Genomic DNA, 12,705 nt, shown 5'->3' with positions numbered 1-12,705 from the left:
TGCAATTTCTAACGGAAATCTCCCAGAAGCACTCTCTTTCTGTGTTACTTTCTTCAATAGTTAAGGCAGTGAACTGCATTCCAATCCAAAATTTTCCTCTGAACAAAGAGCATAATTTTTCTTTATACGCTCCTGCCAGTGCAGCTCCTCTTTCCAGCATACTGCTCCTTTCCTGGACCTGGATGCTCAGTGTTCCTTACCACCTCCTGTAGTGAGATTACACTGTCTTCTAGGCAAACATTTTCTGTAAAATCTCAGCTAAATATTCTGGCCTGAGTTTATATCCAGATTTCCTACCACTATCAGCAGAAGCTGTCCTTGAACCTCTTCATTCTTTCCATCCTTTTTGTTTTGTTTGTTGCCTGCAAGCTCTTCAGAGCAGCGACTGCCTCCTGTTACACAGAGAACCTCCATCCAGCACTTCGGCAATCCTGTAATTGAGACATACCCTGTCTCCCGAAGCAAGAGCTGTAGCTGAGGGGAAAAAAAAGGGCTTGGTCTGCAATTTTTTCATTCTTAAACAGTGCAGCATTCACTCCTGTCTCCAGCATGTTTTCCAACACTAATCTCCATACCCTGACACAGCATTGAAAAGTCAAGATGAGTTCAAGGAAGCTCTGTTCAGTTGTTTGAGAAAAGGCTGAGTGAGTCCCCGCTTTTTAATTATCTAATATTTACACTTGTTTCCCTTTAGGAAACTAGCAAATTTCTTTTAATAGTATTTCTTTCTAATTGCAGGAGTTGGTTGAAGTGTTTTCATCAGAATGTTTCTCAGGAAAAATACTTTTTCAACAAACATGGAAATTTCTGCTAGCCAAAGCATTCAACATGGTTGGCGCTTTTTACATGTTTTTTCCCTGTGAAAACCTGACAAAGAAAATGAACACGGAGTTTCTTGGTGAAATGTTTTCCCTTAAAAAATGCAATGTTTGATTTTCAAAATGTGGCTTTGTAAGAAGTCTGAAAACTTGTACCAAAATATACATTTTAAAATTTTGATCACCATAAATTTCATAGGAAATATAAAACAAATAAAATCAAAGTTAGGAAATTTTTCTGAACACCAATGAAAAGGAATTGGTAGAATTAAATCTTAGTGTGTAAAAAAAAGCTAATTTTTTTCTCCACAGGAAAAAACCTAGGAACTTCCTGGGCTTACTGTGTTCCAGGCAAGTCTGAGAAGCTGCACGCCGACTTCTCCCTTAAGCACTGCCATGTGTTCTCCCACACTGCTCCACCCATTTGTGCCAAAAACCTGTCCAATTACCTATTCTCTGGTAAACCATATCTTATCATTTACTTGTGCTTAGTGCTTACGGATTGTTCCCTTTGCTTTCTATTAATCAAGCAGCCATCTGACCTTTCTGCTAAACTCTGTATATCCCATTGCAGTAAGTTTTTTCCAAACCACATCTGCCCAATTTGTCCAATTCATCCATCACTGCACCGTGGCACATAGCCTGTGAGCTCTCTGGGGCTGGACCTGCCTTCTACAGCACCTGGCCAGGGAGCTCCTGTCCCCACAGGGCTGCAGGTCTTAACTGGGATTCCCAGGTGCTCTTGTAATACCAATAAAAAAACAACCAAACAAACAAAGAATCCACCAGCTAAATAGGGGGAATCTGTGACAATGGAGAGCTCTAGCAGAGAAACGGGAGACAACTCACATCCTGATTTTCAAAGTTGGCAGTGCTTTTCTACAGAAATTAAGCTGTTATCACAATGGAAGGGAAAATATTTGGCATTGGCAGTCAATTGTTGGCAGGCGTTGGTTTTAACACAGTGCTACACCTGGGAACCCCTTAGCTGTAAGCACAGTATCTTTAATCATATATAATGTGGGGAAGACGACCCCTCTGAAAGGAGGCGCTGAAGTGGATGGCTGAACTGCTGATTGTCCGTGCACAGCTTGCGCTGCTTTAGGGTGACAGCGACTGCACACGCTGTAGCGGCAGGGATCTCTGTGTGTTTCAGCTCCCTGTGATACTAAAGCTCACTGGCAGGATGTCCGGCCAGCGAGGAAACACGCTGGTATTTTTAACTGGAGGTTAGAGGGGTGAGAGACGGGGAAGCGGCAGGTCAGATGAAAGGCTTGGCAGGCCAAGTTATCAGACGTGCTTTCCTCCAGTGAAATTCCAGCTGGAGATCTCCTATCAGACTCTCTTCTCCTCTCTGCCGTTTCTGGGACATGCACTCCTGCCTCCTGCACAACTTTGCAGTTTCCAAGGAGACCGCATGCTGCTCACCCCACACCTCGGCACAGATGACCGTGTGACTTCACTCGGTCAGGGAGACCATAAAACACGGCAGCCAAAACGATAGCGCTGCAGCTTGACTCACTGCGATATTAGTGAATCCTAAAGGACACATGAACCTAATGATGGGTTGTTCGGTTTGCTTTTTCATTAGGGCTGTTATGATGAGACCTAGACATGGTGTCACTGCTTGGAGACAGCCTAAAGAAAAAAAATACTGCAGAATCGCAGGCTTCAAAGAACCGATTCCAATAATCATGTTACTCAGTTTCCTGAAGGAAGATAAATATGAGAAGTCAATTTCATAATTGTAACAGTACAAAAATACACTAAAAATTCAACAGTTATAACATCAAGTAAGTTCACACCAAGATCAAAGATTAAAAATTGGCTACATTCCTACAAGTATGAAATGCATCAATTAGGTAGTGCAGCTCAGTGTCAGGAGATGTGAATCTGGTGCCTTGCTTAGTTGCAGGCTTCCTGAAGGATTTTGGAAAACTCATATGGGACATAAATTTCATAGGCTTTTTTGTAAGGCAATACTCATCTCCACCTGAAAATTAGGCTCTGCAAATAGTTTTTCAGACCCCAGTCCATAAAGAGATATCAACATGTAAATTCTCTTTAGGAACCAAATAGAAATTAGATATCTGGATGCCTTTGTGAGTGTAGCCCTTACTGTGTCTATGGCCTTAACTCTCTATGTCTTAAGTAAGAACACTAGAGTTAATCTCACTGGAATGGGTTGAAAATAAGAATTTTAAAGTAATTATGAAGCACATATAGTAATGCGGAAAACAGCTAGATAGTAGAGTTTCTATTGCAGAAGTGTTGGAGGAAGTCCTAATTCAGGACCATAAGAGAGGGAAGCAGAAATAACACATATGCATACAGCAGGGTAATTCACAGGTAACAGTTGCAACCCAGCTGATGAGGAGTGCTGTACAGTTGGCAGTATTCAGTTTTTCCATGGCATTCTATCAGATGTGGCTATAGCAAGTAAAGGAGTAAAGGATGCTATTTACACCAAGTAAAATCCACAGCTGTTTAGAAATTAAATATTTCAACGTTTCTTCTTGGAAAGTTTATTTAAAAAAACTTCATGCAGACTTTGTCCCATATGTCAACCCTCTCAAATATTGTCCAAAATCCCACTAAAAAAATTCCAAATGCTAAGGAAAAATTCTCAATGTTTGTAAACATATTTTAGTGGAAATGACATCTTGCCTCTCAGACCCCATTAGCCAATTAGGAAGGTAATGTCATTGGTTTTATGCAGCAGGAACCACTATTGAACAAAGAGACATGGAATAGTCTTGTTTGTTTGGACACTCTCCATCTACACAGTCTGCATTCAATATGGGAAAACTGAATATTCACATTCATTCGTGACAAATATGCTGCTCTCCTGCCATTCAGGTTTTGTCTACACTAACCGTTATAGCGAACTTTGAGGTCATCTTGCACCAGCCATGTGCACTTCGATCATATTCCTCATATACGGAATATCTCACAGCCTTTGTCAAAATCATTCACATGGTGCTTCTTGCCTACAAAGTAGGGCTTTTTTAGAAACAGGCTTATGAGCTACTTCTAGGCATGCCTTTATGGGATGCATGCTATCGCCCAGCACACTTTGATATGACCCAGCCCAAGAAAGAAAATGGGAGGAGCAAGGGGCAGAAATGCAGTAGAGTTCCCATGAACCTGCCTGACAAGAGTAGCCAGTAAGTGCATCTGGTACTTAGGGTAATTTTCCAGTGGGTCCCAACTGTTAATGTAGGACTGAAGGTGTGTTAATTGGCTAAATAAGCAAATATCACAATTTTGGAATAAGTGATTGCAAGAAGCAGGTCCCAAGTGCTTCCACTGGGTCAGAGCCATTTGCTCTGTAAGAGCTGTTCCTAGGTCTTGCGCAAGCACCAACCCTAAATTAATGCTTCTCCCATAAGTACAGTCCTGCCTGACTTGTAGTCTAAAACATTTCAAAATTATGATTGTTGGACAACTACAACAATTCACAGCAGAGAAACAGCTGAGCAAAGCATGTCTACAACAATCACGTCAATATCCCTTAACTGTCCTAGTAAAGGAGGTGGTTACAAGAGATATTGAAGGAAAACTATCTACTTCAAACTTAAATAAATAGAGAGTTGACGAGAAAATAAGGTGAAGTGCATCTCCTGCATTGACACAAAGATTAGCCTGGAAAGATCTCCAAAGTATTAATTTATTCCTTCCTTCTGAAAGGATCCACTTTAAAAGCCTATATCCTACTCTAAAAGTAATTAAGAGGAAAATCCACTTCACTCTTCTTCCATTAAGGAAACAGTTAATGGGTTCAGCAAAAGGTGGCAGTCTGAGTCCTGAGGAGCTTGTTTTACTTTGTTAGTGACTGACACGACCCTCTCAATTTGTTGGATGAATTGTTTTTTTGAAGATAAAATACTTTTCTTTCCACTCTTTCAAATGTTGCTCTAGGAGTAAAGATTACCCAAAAAATGTGCTGGATGCATCAGAAATTGCAGCCCCAGGAAAACAGCCCTTGATAGAGCAGATTTTCTCTCTTACTGTTAAGTTTCCCACGCTTCTCAGCCAGATTCTGCTGGCCACGGCTCAGAGCCTGACTCTCGCTGTGAAAGTATGGGAAGCTGGTTCATCCTTACAGCTTACAGACCCTGGGTGTTTGAGCTGCAAGGGTTGGAGTGGACATCGGAGGACAGAGACGTGACACAGAACAGCCCTCCGTAACGGCTGGTACTGTAAGGTCTCCAGTCTCCTGGCATGTTGGCCACTTGACAACCTGTAACACGTTCACCCCTATAATGCCTGTGTGAGGAGAGGAGAAACCTCACTGTCCGATGGGGAACAAACACAAGGTCACAATGGAGAAGGCAGAAAAGGAATATAACCCTGTGGCTTTCAAGTCCCAGACAGCATCCAGCTCCCTCTTTTGTACATCATCTTACTCCTTCCATCCACAAAAAAGACAATGCAACTCAAAGGCTTCTGTTCAGCAGGCTTTGTCCATAGGAGTCTTTCTGCTATGGCAACCAGAGGTAATACACAATATACTGTGTTATCTGTTTATTCAGCTCACGCTGGCTCTAGAATCTGCTATAACCTCATGGAAGAAACATCTTTTTAGGGCACTTACAGACATACCTGAAGCAGGTACAGAGAGACACTTGGGTGCCTACCAGACAGGAGTTCAGGGTACATGATCTTTGTCTTGGGTTCTCCCTCTCTTTCTAAGCCAGCAACTCATGCTCAGTTTTAGGTCTTCACTTCCTTACTTGCAAATTACAACTCTGCCTATTCAGTGGAGCCTTGTGAAATTAGCTAATAACTTGCAAATTATTCTGGGCATTCCTAACGTTATCTGTATAAGGCAGAGCTGTCTGGAGGCCTTATCGTGAGTTGGGATCCCATGGTGTACAAAAACATAAGACCCTATAAACGGCAGTACAATGGAACAAACACTGGCACATGTGCAGATGCAGCAGTGGATACCATTTTAACCTCACTTTTTTCTTAAGTCTCCCACACTGCATTCAAAATATTCTGCAAAATCCCACTTCCTATCCTGACCCCATGGCAAGAGGAAAGACAGAAACCAGGGAGAGCAGGAAATTCCACTCAAATTCCAGCTGCAATCATTTCTGTGAACAGGAGGGACAAAATGCGGCAGAGATCACGGTAGATAAATGTCATGTGCCCAAAGAGGCAACCAGTAAAGAATAACATCTGAGATAGGGTGCAGGTCACACACAGAAGTGGAAGTTGACAGCCTTGATCCTTGCCTTATAGATTGTACATCAATATTAATTAAGAATTGACTTCATGTAAATAAGACTAATACTGCTAAAGGTGTCTGGTTGAATTTCTTGTTCCCAATGAAAGCTGGATAGAACTTCACCCCAGCTTTTAGGAGGTGGGAGGAGAGACTGGAATTCATTCAAAGGCTTTTTTAATCATTACTGTAGATCTTACTGTTATAGTTACCAGAATGCAGTTAAGAATGCAACCCACATACACTTCTTGAACAAAGAAAAGGAAGTATCACAGCTTTGCTTAATGTCTTCACTGGGCCTCTCTTGGACTATGAAGCTATTCTGAAATACTTATCCTTCTTCAAAAGCAGGAAAAGTAAGCCCAAGAGCTTGAAATCAGTGCCAGCAGAAGATGTGTATCTTCCGATCTCATTAGAAGCCTGATTTAACTCAGTGGATTGCTTTCTGATATTGTAAACCTAGACTTACAAATATTCAACTTCTGTTTGTGGGCATGCTTGTGCAAGGCAGAAGAACTGCTTAACCCCTGAAGGGATGTCTGCATAGGGGTTTGCCATGTTTTAAATAGGTCCCTTATTTAAGTCAACACATGGGAACTGGTGCAAACTCAACACATAGGCAGGTCTGAGAGGGAGAAACCACCCTGACTACACTGGAGATGATAGAGACCCTCCTCCCAACTCTTCCAAGGCTGCTTCTTTGCAAACTGAAGGTAATGGAATCACCACCACCACATGGTCTATTTGTCTGCAGGAAAGCAACCTTTTCCATTTGGCTGGGGATGTTGCCAGGTGTTCCTCTGCCCTTTCCATTTGCCATCTTCCCAAGGGACCTTCCAAAACCATACAAAAAAAGGAGTCAACATCACTCTGACAAGTTGTCTCCTGCTACTGTGCCAATAAAAATGATCATCCTTACACCACACTTCTCTGAACCTGACATCTGTCCTAAATCACAAGTCATACATACATTCTTCCATTAACATGAGTCATCCTACAGACGTCCTTCTGCTACTCTTAGAGTCATGTCAGAAAGAATCATTGACTTATTGTCAGCAGATTCAGCCTTCCATGTTAATGGTGTCTGCAGAGCCCTCTTCTCTGATCATGTTGTTCTTACATCCCCAGAAATGCTGGAAAATACTTGCTGAGCTGTAGGATGTCAGAAGCAAGGAAAGAATTACCTGTCCTGTACTGCTACTCTGCCTGGAGTATAAAGGGTAATTTGCCAAATTTTGGAGTTCTCTATCTTGAAGCAGAGCAGATAAATAGCTTCATCTTGGGAACTCACAAAGCCTCAAGCTGCCTATATAAAAGACCTGGTGCTAGTGATGCTCTTGAGAATTTCAGGAAACATAACTGACTTTCTCTACAGAGATTATGGGCATTATATACAGGAATTTTGCCTGATCTATTTTGCACAGGAGTCTACACTGGACCCTGCCTAGTTCCAGATGCTTAAGGGTGAAATACTAGGACTTCAGAGTGGACAGTTGCACAAGAATAGAAAAGACAATGAATGTCTTACGCCTTGAATCATAAGCTATTTACATCCTTTCTGTTTTTAAAGCAGAGACCAAATGCGGAAGAGGCTTCCTTTAAGGGGCAGGGGCCATGGCAAGTCCTGCTAGTTGTTTTCATTATTCCATCAACTTAGTGTCTTGAAAGTTTTATTAACTCGTTCTCTTTATTGGTCTTTTATTTCTATTTTTAAGTCTCTATGTTGCCTCTATTCTCATGCACTTCACAATGGCCTTTCTGCAAAGTCAGCGGAGATCTGTCTCAGCCTTTATCTTTCCCACAAAAGGGAACCTAAATGTTTGCAGAGCACAGGGGTGTCTGTGGTTGTGCTAAGATCCAGGAAGTCAAGCCATTGAGCCAAATCTTTGCATAGTGTAAATCAACACTGAGACTTTACCTAATTTCTGATGGGAATAAGGAAATCCTTACAAAATCAGACTGCAGGTTCATATAGTCCATTTTCAGCAGGGGGCTAATTCTTTGAGGGAGGTGCACAAAACTTTCCAAAGGCTGATTTTCCGCTTATACTAGTTCTCCTCTGAAATCTTTAATGGTTAGAGACTGCTTTGAATTCTATGGTTGGAGGCTTAGCACCTTCATGATCTGACTGGGGTTTCCTTTCTTTAACTGCAATGGAGCAAGGTCTCCAGCAAAACTGAGTTCCCAGTACAGCAGGCAAGGAGATGCACATGTGGGCACTGCTCACATAGGTATTGCCCCTAGCCCTGGGGCAAAGTGAGGCCAGCCCACAGGCAGAGGGGCCTCTTTTCAGTCAGTGCTTGCCCCCTTTTCTCCCAGTTCACAGTGTGTGACAGCCTCAGGTACCAGCCCTAGATTTAGTGCTCCCTCCAGATAATCCAAGTTTTGAGTTTGCATTACACTCTCTTCTACAGCCTGTTTTTTCTGAAGAGCACTTCTAAGTTGTGCTACGTAGAAGCGAAGCGACTTCCCTGCTCATGAAGGCCAGAAAAGAGATTGTGGTGGGCTGTAACCACAGAAGGGAGGATGTGCAGATACCTGGTTTGCAGAGCTTTGTATGTCCCCATCTCTCCACATTTTCCCTGCTGAGCTACACTCGTTTCCACCTTTTTTTGCTGCAGCTAATTGCTCTGGAGACACAAAATGCAACTTCTGTAAGAGCTGGAAGTTACTCAGGAAAACATTTATGCCCATAATTCCTTTCAGCCAGAGCAATCTAAACACCAGACAACTCCCATGCTTTCTTCCCTCCCCAACATCAGTGTTTTCTTTCCAGAGTGCTCACTCCTTGGGGTAATGGAGTGCACTCACACGGTGAGTGCACTGGAAATGCATACAATAATCCTAGTGCATTGATGAAGGGGGCTGCAGGAACTCCCCTGCCATGTTTTGACTGCAGTCCTGTCTTGACAGCTTGACAGCATGAAAAGCAACTACCTGGGATCTCAGGGACGCACTTGGATGTGGCAAAAGAGGACCCCCACTCAAGAAAAGCTGAAAACGGGTTGCAGGAAGGAGGTCGGCTCTGTGCCAGCTGGGGAAGGACAAAAAAGAATAATGATCCTAGCACTCTCCTGCTCACCACAGGTCATCTTTGCTTTGGACACAACAATCCCTTACAGTCCCATCCCAAATGCAAAAGCGCATGGTTGGGGCAATCACTGTGGCTAATTGCACACAGACAAGGCTCAGTGCTTTGGGACATGCCCACACCCTGTTGTCAGCTGGGGGGGGAATAATGTGTTAGTGAGGTTCAGATGAACCAGTTCATTCCATCCCATCATGACGGTGGACAGCAGGCTGCCATGAAACAGTCCCATCTCTGAGACAGACAGCCACCTTGGCTATAATTAAAGCTAATTATTCAAAAGCACCCTGTTCATGTAGTACTGCTGAGAAGCTCCCTGCATGAGCATGTAGGCAGCAGGGCTGTTTTTCTTCATAAAAACTTATGAGGAACGCTGCGCAGATTAACAGCTTTAATGACAAAAATTACCGCTTACAACACTGACTTCAAATCAAAGAACAATATCTGCAGACAGATATTTTCATGGTTTTCATAACAATTCATTATAGGTGGCACCAAGGGATTACATTTTTATTTCCCTTGTGTCATTTCTCTCAGACTCAGGTTCATTTCTCTTAATGAGGCAGCGGAAGATAAAGGGCAGTGAAGGCTCCTCCAATGCCTCTGCAGAGTGTGAGGAGTTTAGGGGCAAAGTGATAACTGATCCTCTAAAGGAAGAGGGAGGGCTTGGAAGGGGAGGGGGAGAGGGAGAGTGATGGGGTGGAATGCTCTCTGCCATAATGAACTAAAATTAAGACATAAATTCTCCTACCTTTGTTCCAACCAGATCTAACAAAAGGGATTCAGCTTTTTAATGAAGAATGGATCAGTAGCAAAATTATTAGCTAATTAATTGTAAAGGGAAAGGAAAGAAAGAGAGAGAAAAAAAATCTTTGCCTGAAAGGACAGGACTGAAAGTTCTTCTTGTAGGCTCTCAGAATAGGAAGGAAGACCCTGAACCTGGAAGCTTTTACTCAGACAGCAAGGCCCTTCTTCACAGGTAGTTTGGGATGGCAAGGCAAAGGCCCAAGCAAGAAGGAATAAGAATTAAGCAGAGCTCAAAATGGGATCTGGGATTCCCCTGGTAGTACCAGGCTTGTTAGGGCTGAGAAGAGGTTGCCAGTGGAACCGGGTGGAAACTCTCCTGTGAAATAGTTTTCTGTTGGAAAATAACGTGGAGACAACACAAAAGAGTTCGTGGGAGTGGGGGAGTCCTAGCATCGCCTCAGGAGACCAGGCAGCTGTTTTGTTTCTAAAACCAAAAACATCAACCCAAATGCTTCAAAGTCTTCTGAGAACAAAACAAACTGAGAACTGGCATTTCCAATCCATGGAAAGCCTTCTCATTCCTGAGTTTTGTTCCAGCATTTGTTCCAACAATTTTGGTTTCCCGTGAGTGGGGCAATCTGCGTTTCAGCAAGCTCTGCCCATCAGCTAGGGTCTCAGGGCTCCCAGCATTTGTGGCTCAAAGGGACAAAAAAAGAGAATTCAGGGTTTCCTCTATTTTGGGGATCACACTGGCAGAAAAGATTTTATTTGGAGCTTCCCAAAGTGGAATAAAACTGAAACTGAGGCTATCAAAAAACCTCCAGTAAAGGGAATTGCTTTCTTTGTGTTAATTCTAATTCAGATCCTTCTTCTGTCTGCTGTAAGTAGTGTTCTCCTGAAAACCAGCATTTTAAGCATTGCTAGAGTTGGGCAAAAGCCTGGGAGCCTGGATGGGTAAATATATCTGACAAGCCATAGAGACAGGAGACAAAGGGGCTAGACAGGGGAAAGGAGAAACCAAGGATAAATGAGATACAGTTAGTGGCATTCATATGTGTTTGGCTGTGGTAAAGGCAATCTTGAGAAAGAGGAAAGAAGTATTTTTATCATAGCCCCTCTCCCTCTGCTTATTCTTGGCTCCCAACTTTTCACCCTCTATATGAAAAAGGAATAGCCGTCCTTTTGGGATGGGTAGGCCAGACTGAAATAGAGCCTCGCTTTATGGAGTAAATATCGATGGAGTATTTAGCCCACACTCTTTCTGCCTCCTTCAAATGATGAGGAATCCTTCATGCCTTGGCAGGGCACCGAGTCACACAAAGAGGTGCTTCACACCTGCCTTCCTGCTCTGCACCGGCACCAGGAAGCACAGGCTTGCAGATTGAGAAACGTGGGGCCAAAGTTTTCCAAGGTCCCTTCCTGTCCTGTCTCCAACGAGTCAGGCTCCAAGAAAGTACAAAGTTGACCTTGAAGAAAAATTTTAAAAATTAATATATATGTATTTTATATATATATCTCAAGAGGATAATTCTTTGCCTTCTGCTTCCCATATTTTTCAGTCTTTTCACTTGAAATCAACAGGGCTTGAATCATCTCTCTCGTTTAATGAAGGCTGAGCTTCTTGTGGACTCACATGACAGCAGGAGGTGCTGCTCGCTGAAAAGCCCAGAATGGTGGGAGACTTTGATAGTATCACGAGAGTTGGTAACACGGGCAGAAGACTTTGAATAAAGCTGTCTGACCTCCTTGGCCCAAGTGCTTTTACAGCCAAGCAAAACAATTTATCTGGACTCTAATGAATAGACTTCTGTCATTGTTCAGCATAATAATGCCCCGATCCTGGCAAGATTACCTAGATGCTACCATAATCCCGCTAATAAGTGATGATTATAAAACACACACTTGAGGAAAAGGAAAGGTAGAATTTGGATCTTTTGCCCCAGTCTCTTCCCAAAGGAAAGCAGGATAATAAATGACTTCTGACTGTGATATATGACAAAAAGCCTTACCACATCAGAGTCTGCTACAGCAAAATTCAGCCAGCTCACTCAGTTTTGTCCATAAAAATACTGCTCTATTCAGTGTGAGAGGCCTGATAAATGGGGGGGACCATACTGAAGACATCTAGTGAGATTTTTTTTTCTTTCTGGAGGAAACAGCTGGAGACAGAAAAAAAGATTAATTGTTTTTTGTGAAACAAGCATTTTTTCAAGCAGGAAAACTTCCTCATAGTACTACAGAAATATATGATTCTCCTATTATGTGTGACTTCCTATCCATTTTTGACTTCTGTTTTCTGGCAGAGTCCAGTACCAAATATTTTACCCACAGGCAAAACCAGGTTGCTTAAGACAGGAAAGTGTGACTGACCAGACTAGAAAAATGAAAAAAAAGTCAAGTGGGCTGATTCTGACATTTTTTTCTTGGAACAGAGCATGCGTGATGTCCCTACTGTCCCATTCCAACTATGCTGCTGCCTCTTGACCGTGGAAGGTACTGCAGGCTACGGATCACAGGGCAGGTGGTCAGAGTTCATGTTTAAAACGTGGACATGGGGTTTTTTGCTTCAGAATTTGGTCCATCGTAGCCGATGAGGGATGTGGCAGAGCGGAGTTTCTCATGCCTGCTTTACTACTTGTTTAAACCTAACTACTACTTCCAATGCTAACATAAAAGGACTGCTTCATTCAGAAGCATGAACAACCTGTGTTAGGCAGGTAAAATTATTGCTGTATTCTGTAGCCTTAAAAGCAGGGGATGAGATATTGGTATATGCAATGAATAAAGCAGACTTAAGACCATCTTACTGGGAGACCTCT

The sequence above is a fragment of the Ciconia boyciana genome, chromosome 9 (genome assembly GCF_034638445.1).
Source record: "Ciconia boyciana chromosome 9, ASM3463844v1, whole genome shotgun sequence".
Classification (NCBI taxonomy): Eukaryota; Metazoa; Chordata; class Aves; order Ciconiiformes; family Ciconiidae; genus Ciconia; species Ciconia boyciana.
Note: the sequence above shows the minus strand (reverse complement) of the source record.